Here is a 12,182-nt window from a genome sequence, read left to right on the forward strand (position 1 = left end):
TTCTTGACTTCTACATTCCAAACGCATGACTCCCATTTCTCCTTAAGACATTTCTGGAGGTAGAGGATTTATACCTCAAAGAAGCAGAGAAAAAGTTTACAATTTTAAGTTTTCTAAAGTAAATGCTCCAAGAATAGGGAGACGGGAAGAAATCTGTCTAAAGTTTAGTCAAGAGTAGGGAATGGTAAAGCTGTCTTGTTCACTAAAAAAAATCATCAAATCCAGAAAAATAAATTAACAGTTATTTTAGTTAAATTTCTTACAAGTTGTATATTACCTTTTCTATAATCATTAGATACATTATCTTTGATTATATTTTCATGTGACAATTTTGTGATACCATTTCTTATAGAAAAATTTCATTTTCCTTCCAGCAAGACTGGCTAAAATAAATTATTATTAATAGTTTAAAGATGTTTATCTTAGATTTGTAACTCATTTTTGGTAGTATCAAGAAAATTTTAGGAGGGTTGCCAAATTTAAAGAAATTGCTGTCAAATTTTTTTCATATATGTGCTATAAAATTTCATAGAATTTCAGGGTTTTTCGTGCAATAACTAACCCTAAATACTCTCTGAACTAATTACATTCATTCATTAATCTGCCAACAATGTCCTTGTTGTAGTTGTATACTTTGAGTTTTATATGATTTTTGTCAGTGTTACTATTTCCTGTCAAATAAACAAGAAATTAATAAGAATCTGAATAGTGTGATTAGGCAAGTCCAGCTCAGGCCAGTAGAAAAAGCACGAGCAAGTAATGGTCTGGTATTGTCCACTTTGGCTATTGTATGGTGTGTAACCTGAGCACCCGTTTACAGAACACTGGTGAAGTATTAGGAAAACTGGGCAGACAAGGACCAGGCATGGTTGGTTGACAGAAATGTGTACAGTATGTTCACAAAGCTAAACTGAAAAACTCCCTCTACCTTTGAAATCACTAAACTGAGGAACCAAATATCAGCTGGCTATTTATGTAGGGATAGTGATCTTTTTTATTTAGTTATCTTTTCAAATAAATTACCAAATGGAAATAATAAGTCTGGAAATTTTTTTTAGAAAGACTAATTTTGTAACTGAAATATATATTTTTAAAATCTCATCAGAGAAATTGTTACAAATATATGCAGGGCAGATAATATTCTTGCCTTGCTGAGCAAATAGAAGAAAAGAATCAAAGAGAAGAAACAAAAAAGAAGTTAACTGAAAGCTGATCTAGGAGTTAGTTTGAACAGAGTCCCGTTACCAGCTTTATAACTATGCCTTTGCTAAGTATAGGGAAATATTTTCAAGGACAGTATAAAGCAAAATGTGCATTACATGCCATCTAAAGTAATTTCCATTTCAGTGCTTGAATGGATAAAATGCTGCAAATTGAATACAGGAAAAGACCTACAGAAAGACTTGAAATGATATTTTAAAAAGGCCTTTAATGTCACTGAGGTAATTACTTTTCTTATGAAATAAGTGCTATACTTTGCTAGTAAAAGGAAAGGGTGACACTGTTTGTCTTGTTCATCGTTGAAACATGATTTATCACAGTTCATTTATGAGAGCCTCATATTTTCTTGTCATATTTTGACCATGATTTTTTTGGGCAAAAAATGATTTCACTTTTCAATTTGAAAGTAGTATACAATCAGACTAGTCTGTAAATATGTTGAATACCACAACAACAAACTTGAAAAAAATTAACGTTTAGCTTGCCTTTTTTTTTTTTTTTAAACCAAACTACACACGGGAAAATGAGAAGATAAGACTGAAATGTCTTCACATCATCTGGAAAGAGCCATACACATTTAGAAAAAGGAATGACAGTATTTTAACCATACCAAGTTCATAATGGCCTGATTTATCAAATCAATGTAGCTTATAATGTTATAATTTTAGTATAATATGGAAAATTAAAATCATTCTTTCCAAAACTATGTTCATACATAAAATAAATTGCATTTCTAATCAAATAAGGAATAAGCTCCTCAAATATGTAAAAGAAAGATGACTTTAGGTTAGTATGTACCCTTTGAAATCATTGGCTGTTCTAGTCTTCAGGCATATCCTTTCACAGTTAGTTTGAGGTTGTTTATAAGTTTATTCAAGAAGGTTTTAGGTCTGCCACTTCTGTGTTACATTTTAAAGCATATTTTCTATCCAAGTGCACAGAGTCTAGAATATTCCTAATATTTTGCAAGTTAAGATGATTTACAACATAAAACTAATTAAAATCACATGTTGCATAAAAAGATATCAATTGTAAAATCAAATTTAGCCAAGTCCTTTTCAACAAGAAGTTCTATCAAGTATTAACAGTACCACTGGGTCTATAGGTTGGTAGAACTTTCCTAGAGGGCCAATTTGGCTCCACATACCTACAATTAAAATGTACTTACTTTGTATCCTAGCAATCTCATTTCTATTAATTTATCACAAGGCAACAATTAGATGCACTTACCAAATATGTATACAAAACTTCATTTCAACATTTTAAACATATCAGAATATTGGATGAAACCAAAATGTTAAACAACAGTTAATCTTCCAAAGTTTGGTGTTACTTGGCAATAATTAAAAATGATATTAATGATATATATAGAAAAATATGTCAATAATATTTAAAGTGATAGTTATACATAAATTATCAAATGTTATATTTCATTAGCTTATTTTTTGGATATGTTTTAAATGTACATAGAAAGTTTCTGGAAAGGACAGAAACCAAAATATCCACCAATGATTGACATATTATTTAGCAGTAAAACCCAAAATTCATTTCCAAGTACATTATATGCACTGAAAAATATTTGTGACAGAATGAATAAATCATTGAATACAGTAAATAAAGACAATAATTAGATAAGGATGTGTATTCCCACCCATAATGTCATTTTTCAATGACATTCCTGCAAATGCAGTAAGTAAAATACTGCAGTAAGGAAACAGAAAAAAAAAAAGAAAAGAAAAGAAACAAAAATTAGAAAGGAGGAAAACTATAATGATTTATAAATGATAGTATTTCATACAGACAAAACACAAGAGAATTAATTAAAACTGTATACATTTTGAAGAGTGTGACTAGGATTAAATTTATGGAACCTTATAGCTTTGTATATAATACAAATTATGTACAAATACTACATACAGCAATAAAAGAAAATTAATGGGAAAAAAAGATGCTTACACTCAAAATGGTAATAAAATAAAGAATGAAATGCCTAACACATCTTACAAGTTGAGTCTAGGGCATATATAATTCCAACCACGTAATTTTTTACAATACATAAAAGAAGATGAACAAGTTAAGCAATCTATCATTACTATGAATGAGAAGACTTGATATTTAAATATATCAATTCTCAAGCTGATCAAAATATTTAAAACAATTATATTATTTCCAATGGTGACATTTTTGGATTTGAACATAAGATCAATATACAGGAGTCAAGTCAAAAGAGTAAAGACAATTTAGAATAGAAAGAAAATGAATGCGACCTTAAACAATTAGATAGTTTGTTACATTATACTTCAAACCTAAAATTATTTTAAAAGCACAGTACAAATTCAAGAGTAGGCAGATATATAAATAAAGAGAACATGTAGAGAACCAAGTAATATAAAATGTCGTATGTAACAAAGTTAGCATTTTTAATATTAGATAATGGTTTATTCAATAATGCAGATGGGATAGTAATTTTTAAAAATATGAGGTTAAATTATCCCACACATATATCACAAGAAACGCTAAATGGATGAACAGAATTTAAAAAAATAAACCAGAAACCAAAATGGCACTAGAAAAAAATATAAATCAATAATACACATACTATCGAAACCAACACAGAATATTTTAATATCACAGAGGAGGTTAAACTATATATAAATATATATATATATATATGCACATGTGAACAAATAAATTGTTAAGTAACCATAAAAAAATCTTCAAAAGATAAAATGCAAACAACAGGGAATTCCCTGGCTGTCCAGTGGTTAGGACTCCATGCTTTCACTGATGAGGGCCTGGGTACCATCCCCCGTCAGGGAACTAATATCCCACAAGCCACACAGTGTGGCCAAAAAAAAAAAAAAAAGCAAACAACAAGCTAGAAAATACTTAAAAGATATATGGCATGATAGGGTGCTGGAGCTGGCTCCACTGGCTCATAAGCAGCCATTTTGCTCATCTTTTCCCAACTCTGCTTTCACAAGTGATGAGAGGTTCATAGCTTGAAATGGACTACAGTGGGACTGATTATACCATAAAAACAGGCAAACACTACAAATCAGGGCCCACCTGATCAGGGCCCAAGCCTGTTAAACACTTACCAGTATACTACTACATATACATTATGTAGTATACTACTACATATACAGTAATACAAACATGGATAGCATAGCGTGTGGTAGTGGTAGACAGGGGAAAACAGAAAATAAAAAGATTAGGAGGGGAGAGAGAGAGATAGAAAGGGAAAGAGAGAGAGACTGAATTATTTAATGTTAAAATAATTATGCCATTATCATTTGTATTTAGAATTTATTGTCTTTTTTAGTTATAAAAGAAAAAAGCAGGTGCCTTTCTGTATTTTCTAAATATGTACAATTTGTGTCATAAGAAGAAGAAATAATAACTAATTTCACTTTTAAAAAGTGCATATTTGTTCTGTCAGCTTTATTTCTAGTCAAATTCACCCTACATAAATTGTTACAGATATGAGAAAACTATGTATGTACACATGTATATATCATATTTTTTTCGGGAAAGTTTATTCCAGCCATATTTATAACAATAAACTGTTAATGCAATCTGAATATAACACACTAGGGCATTTGTTGATATGGAAAAACATCCATACTCTATGGTTAAGTGAAATTAAGGCCAATTAAATATTTTCAATTAAATATATTTGATTATCTGCCCTCATTGTACTCCCTTCCCCAAACTCTACTAATGACCATAGAGAGACTTGTTTTAATATTAAAATATATGAATAGAGAAAATAGTGGAGATAAAAAGTTGGAACACAAATTAACATAGCCTACTGTAAAATGCAGAATTATAGTAAGCCCAGAAAGACTCGGGAATTAGAGGAATTATGTAGTAAGCCAAGAAACAAGAAAATAGGGTTCTAGGGAGAGGACAGAGCACAGGAGGAAAATGGGGGAAATTTCCAGGAAAATAGTGAAAGGATATTCAAAGATGATAACTTGGTGAGGAGCCAGTCCAAATTGGATTAGAAAGACATAGGGGCCTGGCGTGTGGGATGTGGGGAGAAAATAAAGAATTTAATGGATTAATTATTATTTGAATGTGCTGAGAAGAGTTTTACTCTTCAACAGAGAGTTTGGGAATTAATTAATGATAGATCCATAAAAACTTAAGCATATAAACATATTAGACAGCTTTGGGAAGATAAAAATAGTGTACAAGAAAGGAAGTGAAACCCAGTCTTAGTGTATTACATGACTGAGTGGAAAATAATAGAGTTACAAGAATATAAACACTGAATACTGGTCTAACCAAATCTGAAAATATGGATAGAATCGGCTAATGGGAAGTATGTTTATGGGCATATGTGTATTGTGTATCTGTTTGTATACAGGAGGTACGAAAGCTAAAAGCTTCATTTTTCATGGTAAGATGCCAAATGATAGTATCCAAAATCAAAAAGCAAAGTGTTTGTGTTCAAAAACACGTTACCTGGAAAATAGGGAGCTAAACATAGTGGGCGTGGGAGGGGAGTACAACCGAAAGACTTGAAAGTGGTTGCCACTGAGAAACGAACACAAGAGTGAGATGAAAAGGCTTCTATTTATTCGTTCTGAACCTTAAAGATCTAGTTGGCATTTAAAACCAAGGAGGTTTATCTTTAACAAAAATTTAAAAACTAAAAACCTTAAATAATAAATGTTTAATAAACTTAGCCATCATTGACATGTCTAGATAATTGCCAAAAGCCTCTTCACTTGTTGCCCTGCTTTTGCTCTTGCCCTCTTTGAGTTTATTTTCAAAAGGGATCTAGAGTGATTCTGTAAATATATGTCAGATCATAACTCTCTAATGGCTCCCAAGCTATTCGGAGTTAAGGTCAAGAAGTGTAAAATGGTTTGCAAGGATCCAGCCACCTTTTACATCCCCAGCTTCATCCCTGCCACTTTCTCTCTGGCTCCCCCTCCTCCAGTTACACTGACCGCTCCTATTAAATGTGTAACACACTTACACTTGTTCTTCCACTGATAGCCGCAGAGCTCACTCCTTCACTCCCTCAGTTTTGTCCTGACACTTTCTCAGTGATGTCCCTCCCACCTCTATTGCATCTTGTAAACTGCCACCACTCCAGGACTCTTGATATGCCTTCCTTGCTTTATTTTCCTTCACTAAACTTCTAACAGTGCAGTTCATCTGTTCCTTTTTTCATATCCCTTCCAGTTAAAATGTACTCTCTACAAGAGCAAGGATTTTTCATTGCTTTATCCTCAGTGGCCAGAGCAGTGTCTGATATATACAATTCAATAAATAGTTTTTAATCAATGAATAATTGCAATAGCTATATATAGATTTAAGAATAAAGTTATTCAGCAATGTATAAGAAGTAGCTATTTCTGCTTATTTCTCTTATAGAATTTTAAGCATTTTTTCTATTATCTTATTTTTAAGTGTATGTACAAATAACATATATACATTGTAATAAAGAGGTATATAAAATTAACTTTAAGAATAAATCTATATCAGCAAAGTGCTAAAAAAGAGTTCATACTGATCTATGGTTTAGGTAGAATGTGAAGAACAAATACAGAACAAATGAAATTTTTTAATGAGAGAGTTAAAAACTAGATTACAATACTAATTTTAAAAAGAAAAAAGGAAAAGCTTTCCAATACTAGTATAATAATTTACATTATGTTGCCATCTGTTTTTTTTTCCTTATCCACAGACATAGATGAACACAATAATGGTATTATTATTATTGTTTTAGTCATAGTTATTGATCACTGTTTTCTTGGTCTCTTGCTATGTCTTTTATGTGCATCCTATGACAATCGTTATGGAACGTTGTAGGCTCTATTAATTTTACATTTTATAGATTAAAATTTTGATATTGAAAAGCTGTTTTCTTCCAATTAAGCTACATTTCATTAAGTCTAATTACGGTATCATCATTAAATTTTTCTCTTTGAATCCACTTCGTTATGAAATATGTTTCAACCTTCATACGTATAGGCCCAAAGTCTTCAACCTTCCCCAAAATCTGTTTACCCCACCTCTGTCACCAGCAAAGTCCATTAACAATTCCCGAGAAACGAAAATAGAATCTGGGTAATAAGATAAAGTCTAACCTTTTTTTTCCTTTGTGCGTCACCCGGTTTCCCTTGCTCAGAGGGCGCGGGGCTCAGAGGCCTAGCCCTAGGCACTTCAGCTCGGAGCTTCCGGCGTGAAAAGGCTGCGCCGACCTCTTACGGCGGAACTCCCGCCTCAGCTCGGAGGGCCGTGCGCAGAAGCGCTGCGCACCACACAGCAATTCAACATGGCGGCGGCGGGCTGTGCGCAGAGACGCTCTGGCCGGCACTCCCGTCTGGAGCCCGAGCAGCACAGCTGTGCACGACCCACAAGAACTCTGCCCTCTTCCGGCTGACAAGAAACCTACAAAGCAGCCTGTTCGGGAGAGCGAGTAGACTAGAGCGACTGACTAGTCAAGCTTTCTTTTGCTCCTGAACCGAATTTGGTCTATTGGCGCGAGCAACACGGACACTAGGACCCTTGCTGGGGACCAACTCAGGAGGGTAGGTAATACCACCTGAATCTTTTTTCCTCAGTAAATGTCAGTGAACATTTGCAATTGCTCAGGCAAAAATCCTGGAGTCGCTTTTTTTTTTTTTTTTTTTTTTGCGGTAAGTGGGCCTCTCACTGATGTGGCCTCTCCCGTTGCGGAGCACAGGCTCCGGACATGCAGGCTCAGTGGCCATGGCTCACGGGCCATGGTGGCTTACGGGCCCAGCCGCTCCGCGGCATGTGGGATCTTTCCAGACCGGGGCACAAACCCGTGTTTCCTGCATCGGCAGGTGGACTCAACCACTGCGCCACCAGGGAAGTCCCCTGGAGTCACTTTTGACTCCTCTTTATTTATACGCCCACATCAATCCTGTTGCCCCTACCCTCAAAATATATCCACAGTCTAACCACTTCTCAGTATTCCCTAGACCACCAGAGTCCAATTACCAGAATCTCTTGACTAAATCTGATTTCAAATACCCTGACCTTTTTTTCAGTAAGTCCTGTTCTTTATTTTGTTGAAGGAGGTCATGGAGAGGACGTCAGCTGTGGTTGAATTGCCAGCTGGATGGGGCAATCTGAGGCTCCTCTCCCCCTCCCCTGTCCTTGGAATGTAGCACCGGCCTACGCTTCCTGCACAAGGAGCTTTTCCAAGGATGCAGCCTCTGAAAGAGTGAGGCAGTGTTGAGACCATCGGCACTGAATGTGCGACTGAAACCCAGTTAAAGCGTCTGTATAAACTTTTAAGATTCTGGCGGGCAGGTGCAGAGAACTACTCGTCTTAACAGCTGCAGGAGACAAGTCTCTTATGTAAGTTCCCTTGTTTATTTTTTTTTTACTTTAATTTTTTTTCGAAACACAGAGCTATTCCTTCACCACAACTTTCTCTTGTGGCTCTTTTGAAACTTCACTCACATCCCTCCCATTCCTACTGTTACCGACCCTTTCGGAACAGGTGGACCCTCAGGTGGGCACCCTTCCTTGCAGGGTGCCTCTCATGTCAGTCAAAAGAGACCAGGTTCTGCAAAGCAGAGCAGAAAGCTTATTTGTGTATCAAGGAGTGGGGAAGGGAGAACCGGAGCTGTAAAGAAGCCTTCTCCCAGAGGGAGGGAAGCGGGAAACTTTTAAGGGGTAAGAGGAGGGTGGGCCATCAGAATTCGAGGAATGGGAGGTGATTTTCAGGAACAGCTGGAGCATGCGCAGTCCTTCCGGCTCCACGAAGAGCTACTTGTGCCTAGAAAAGTGCAAGTCCCTCTTTTGGGCAGAGATCCTAGCATGTGATGAAGCAATGGCAACTTTCGGACACTTTGGGTCTCATCTATGCAGGGGCTGCCCTCGTGGTCAGGCTGGAACCGGTTCAAGGCGGTTGACTGTCCGCATCTTGGGCCTTTCTGTCTCGGGCTGGTTCTGTGGTTTTACTTACATGGCGTCTGCCTTCGTCTTAGTTTCTGTTAGGCAAGCACAGCTGTGGGAATAGAATAACAGATGTGGTGTGGAAATAAAAGGAAAGTAGGTGTGGGTCCTTTCCCAGTAACACTACCTCCTCCTCCTTAACCCTGGCAATGATTAATCTGTTCTCTATTTCCATAATTTTATTTGAAAAATATTATATAAAAGGAATCATACAATATGTAACCATTAGGATTTACTTCTTTTCGTTCAACATAATTCCCTGGAGACACCTAAGTTGTTGTGTGTAACAATAGTTTGTTCCTTTTTATTGCTGAGTAGTATTCCATGATATGTATGTACCATAAATTTGTTTAATCATTCACCCATTGAAAGGTCTCTGGGTTGTTTTCAGTTTTCATTTATTAGGAACAAAGACTCTATGAATATTTGTGTACAGGTTTTTATGTGATTTGTTTTCATAATTCTGAGATAAATGAATACCCAAGAGGGCAATTTATGGTTGGTATGGAGCTTTCATATATATTTTTATAAGAAATTACCAAACTGCTTTCCAGTGTGGCTGTATCAGTTTACATTTTCACCAGCAGTGTATGTATAATCTAGTCTTTCTGCATCGTTGTCAGCATTTGGTGCTTCACTAATTTTTATTTTAGCTATTCTCGTAAGTGTGTAGTGATATCTTATTGTGGTTTTAATTTGCATTTACCTAATGGCTAATGATGTTGTGCTTTATTGCCATCTGTATATCCTTTTTGGTGAAATGTCTATATACCTCTCTTTCCCACTTTCTAATTGGATTGCTTTTTTTTTTTTTTAACTGTTGAGTTTTGAGAGTTCCTTTTATATTCTAAATATTAGTCTTTTGTCAGCTATGTGGTTTGCAAATATTGTCTCCAAGTCTACAGCTTGTCTTTCATTATCTTAATAGGGTCTTTCATAGAACATTTTAAAACTTTTTTTCCCTAGCTTTATTGAGATATAAGTGGTATATGACCTTGTTAAGTTTAAGGTGTACAATGTGATGATTTTTTACATGTATATATTGGGGACATCTTTTTTTAACTTTGATGAGGTTCAATTTATGTGTTTTGTTTTGTTTTCCTTAATGGATCATGCTTTTGGTGTTACGTGTAAGAACACATTGCTTAACCTCTGGTCATGAGGACTATCTTCTAAATTTTTTATAGTTTTACATTTTACATTTATATCTATGGTACAATTTGAGTTAACTTTTGTATATACTGTGAGGTTTAGGTTGAGGTTCATTTGGGGGCATATGGATATCCAGTTGATTCAAGATCATTTGTCGATCACTGTTCTTTCACCATTGACTTGCCCTTGCAACCTTGTCAAAAATCATGTGACCATTTTTTGGTATGGAATCTAGTTTTGTAATTCTCTGTTTGATTTCATTGATCTGTGCGTCTGCAATCTATCCTTTCATCAATACTACTTTGTCTTTATTACTGTAGCTATATAGTGAGTCATAAAATTGGTTAATATGATTCCCTCAGTGTATTCTTGATTTTCAAAATTGATTTAGATATCCTAGGTCCTTTACTTTTCCAAACAAATTTTAGAATCAACTTTTCTATACCTAAAAAAAAAAAAGAAAAAAAGAAAGAAAAGAAAACTTGCTGCAATTTTGACTGAAATTTCATTAACTTTCTAGATTAGGGGAGAATTGGCATTGTTAATACATTTACAGACTAGTTCAAATAATACATTTACTAACTAAAATGATTGTATTTATGTAAGAATAAATATAGTAAACAATGTTGATTCTCACTTGCTTATGAAACCTGCTACCTACCAATCTGAAGTGGTCTGCCTCTTTCTTTGATCTCTCTGTTCTTCATGTATGGGGGCCAGTTTCGAATTTTACCAGGTGGATACCTGTGGTTGTGAACCAACGGTCCCCCTTTCCTCTCTAATGATTTTTCTGTCTCAAGATAAACACCAAGATTTTTTTTTTAATTTATTTATTTATTTTTGGCCATGTTGGGTCTTCGTTTCTGTGCCAGGGCTTTCTCTAGTTGCGGCCAGCGGGGGCCACTCTTGATTGCAGTGTGTGGGCCTTTCACTGTCGCAACCTCTCGTTGTGGAGCACAAGCTCCAGACATGCAGGCTGAGTAGTTGTGGCTCACGGGCCTAGTTGCTCCGAGGCATGTGGGATCTTCCTAGACCAGGGCTCGAACCCGTGTCCCTTGCATTGGCAGGCGGATTCTCAACCATTGCACCACCAGGGAAGCCCCAACACCAAGATTTGATTTGCCCCTTCCTCTCCTAGTTACCCTTCAACCTCGTCTGCTACTATTTTTTTCTTTGTTCATTCCACACAGCAAAATTGGCTTAATGGATGAATAAAATATTGAGATTATTTTAATTTAATTTATACTAATTTAACAAGTATTAAAAAAACTATTTAGTTTTATATATCTGACTAGTAGTGAGTTCAACATTTTTAATGATGTGCATTCCTCAGTGTTTGCTTATGAGAAATATCTGCATATAGTTGTTCCCCTTTATGTCTGTTAGAAGCCCATATATATCTTGCTATTTGTGTAAGTTCAGTTTTTAATAATAGCCCTTTGTCATATTTCTATTTCTTAAAATAAATTTATTTATTTTTGGCTGTGTTGGGTCTTCATTGCTGCACGCAGGCTTTCTCTAGTTGCAGCGAGTGGGAGCTTCTCTTCGTTGCGATACGTGGGCTTCTCATTGTGGTGGCTTCTCTTGTGGAACATGGGCTCTAGGCGCGCAGGCTTCAGTAGTTGTGGCATGCAGGCTTAGTAGTTGTGGCTCATGAGCTCTAGAGGGCAGGCTCAGTAGGTGTGGCACACAGGCTTAGTTGCTCTGCAGCATGTGGGATATTCCCAGACCAGGGCTTGGACCCATGTCCCCTGTATTGGCAGGCAGATTCTTAACCACTGTGCTACCAGGGAAGTCCTGTCCTATTTCTGACCTACTCTTAATTTTAAATTTTTTCAGAAGTTTTACTTTTT

At 35.7% G+C, this 12,182-nt stretch overlaps 2 long non-coding RNA genes across 2 annotated transcripts in view; one reads left to right on the top strand and one right to left on the bottom strand.

Moving 5' to 3' along the window:
- LOC307194016 overlaps positions 1-7,460 on the bottom strand; it is a 572,538-nt gene extending 565,078 nt beyond the window's left edge. Inside the window, exon 1 of the long non-coding RNA XR_013830481.1 lies at positions 7,332-7,460. This is a non-coding gene — a long non-coding RNA (uncharacterized lncRNA). The remainder of the gene's footprint in view (positions 1-7,331) is intronic.
- A 72-nt stretch (positions 7,461-7,532) lies between these two features.
- The window catches only part of LOC307194756, a 153,458-nt gene continuing 148,808 nt past the window's right edge, over positions 7,533-12,182 (top strand). Inside the window, exons 1-2 of the long non-coding RNA XR_013830623.1 lie at positions 7,533-7,775; positions 8,289-8,574. This is a non-coding gene — a long non-coding RNA (uncharacterized lncRNA). The remainder of the gene's footprint in view (positions 7,776-8,288; positions 8,575-12,182) is intronic.

This window comes from Stenella coeruleoalba (assembly GCF_951394435.1).
Source record: "Stenella coeruleoalba genome assembly, chromosome: 11".
NCBI lineage: Eukaryota > Metazoa > Chordata > Mammalia > Artiodactyla > Delphinidae > Stenella > Stenella coeruleoalba.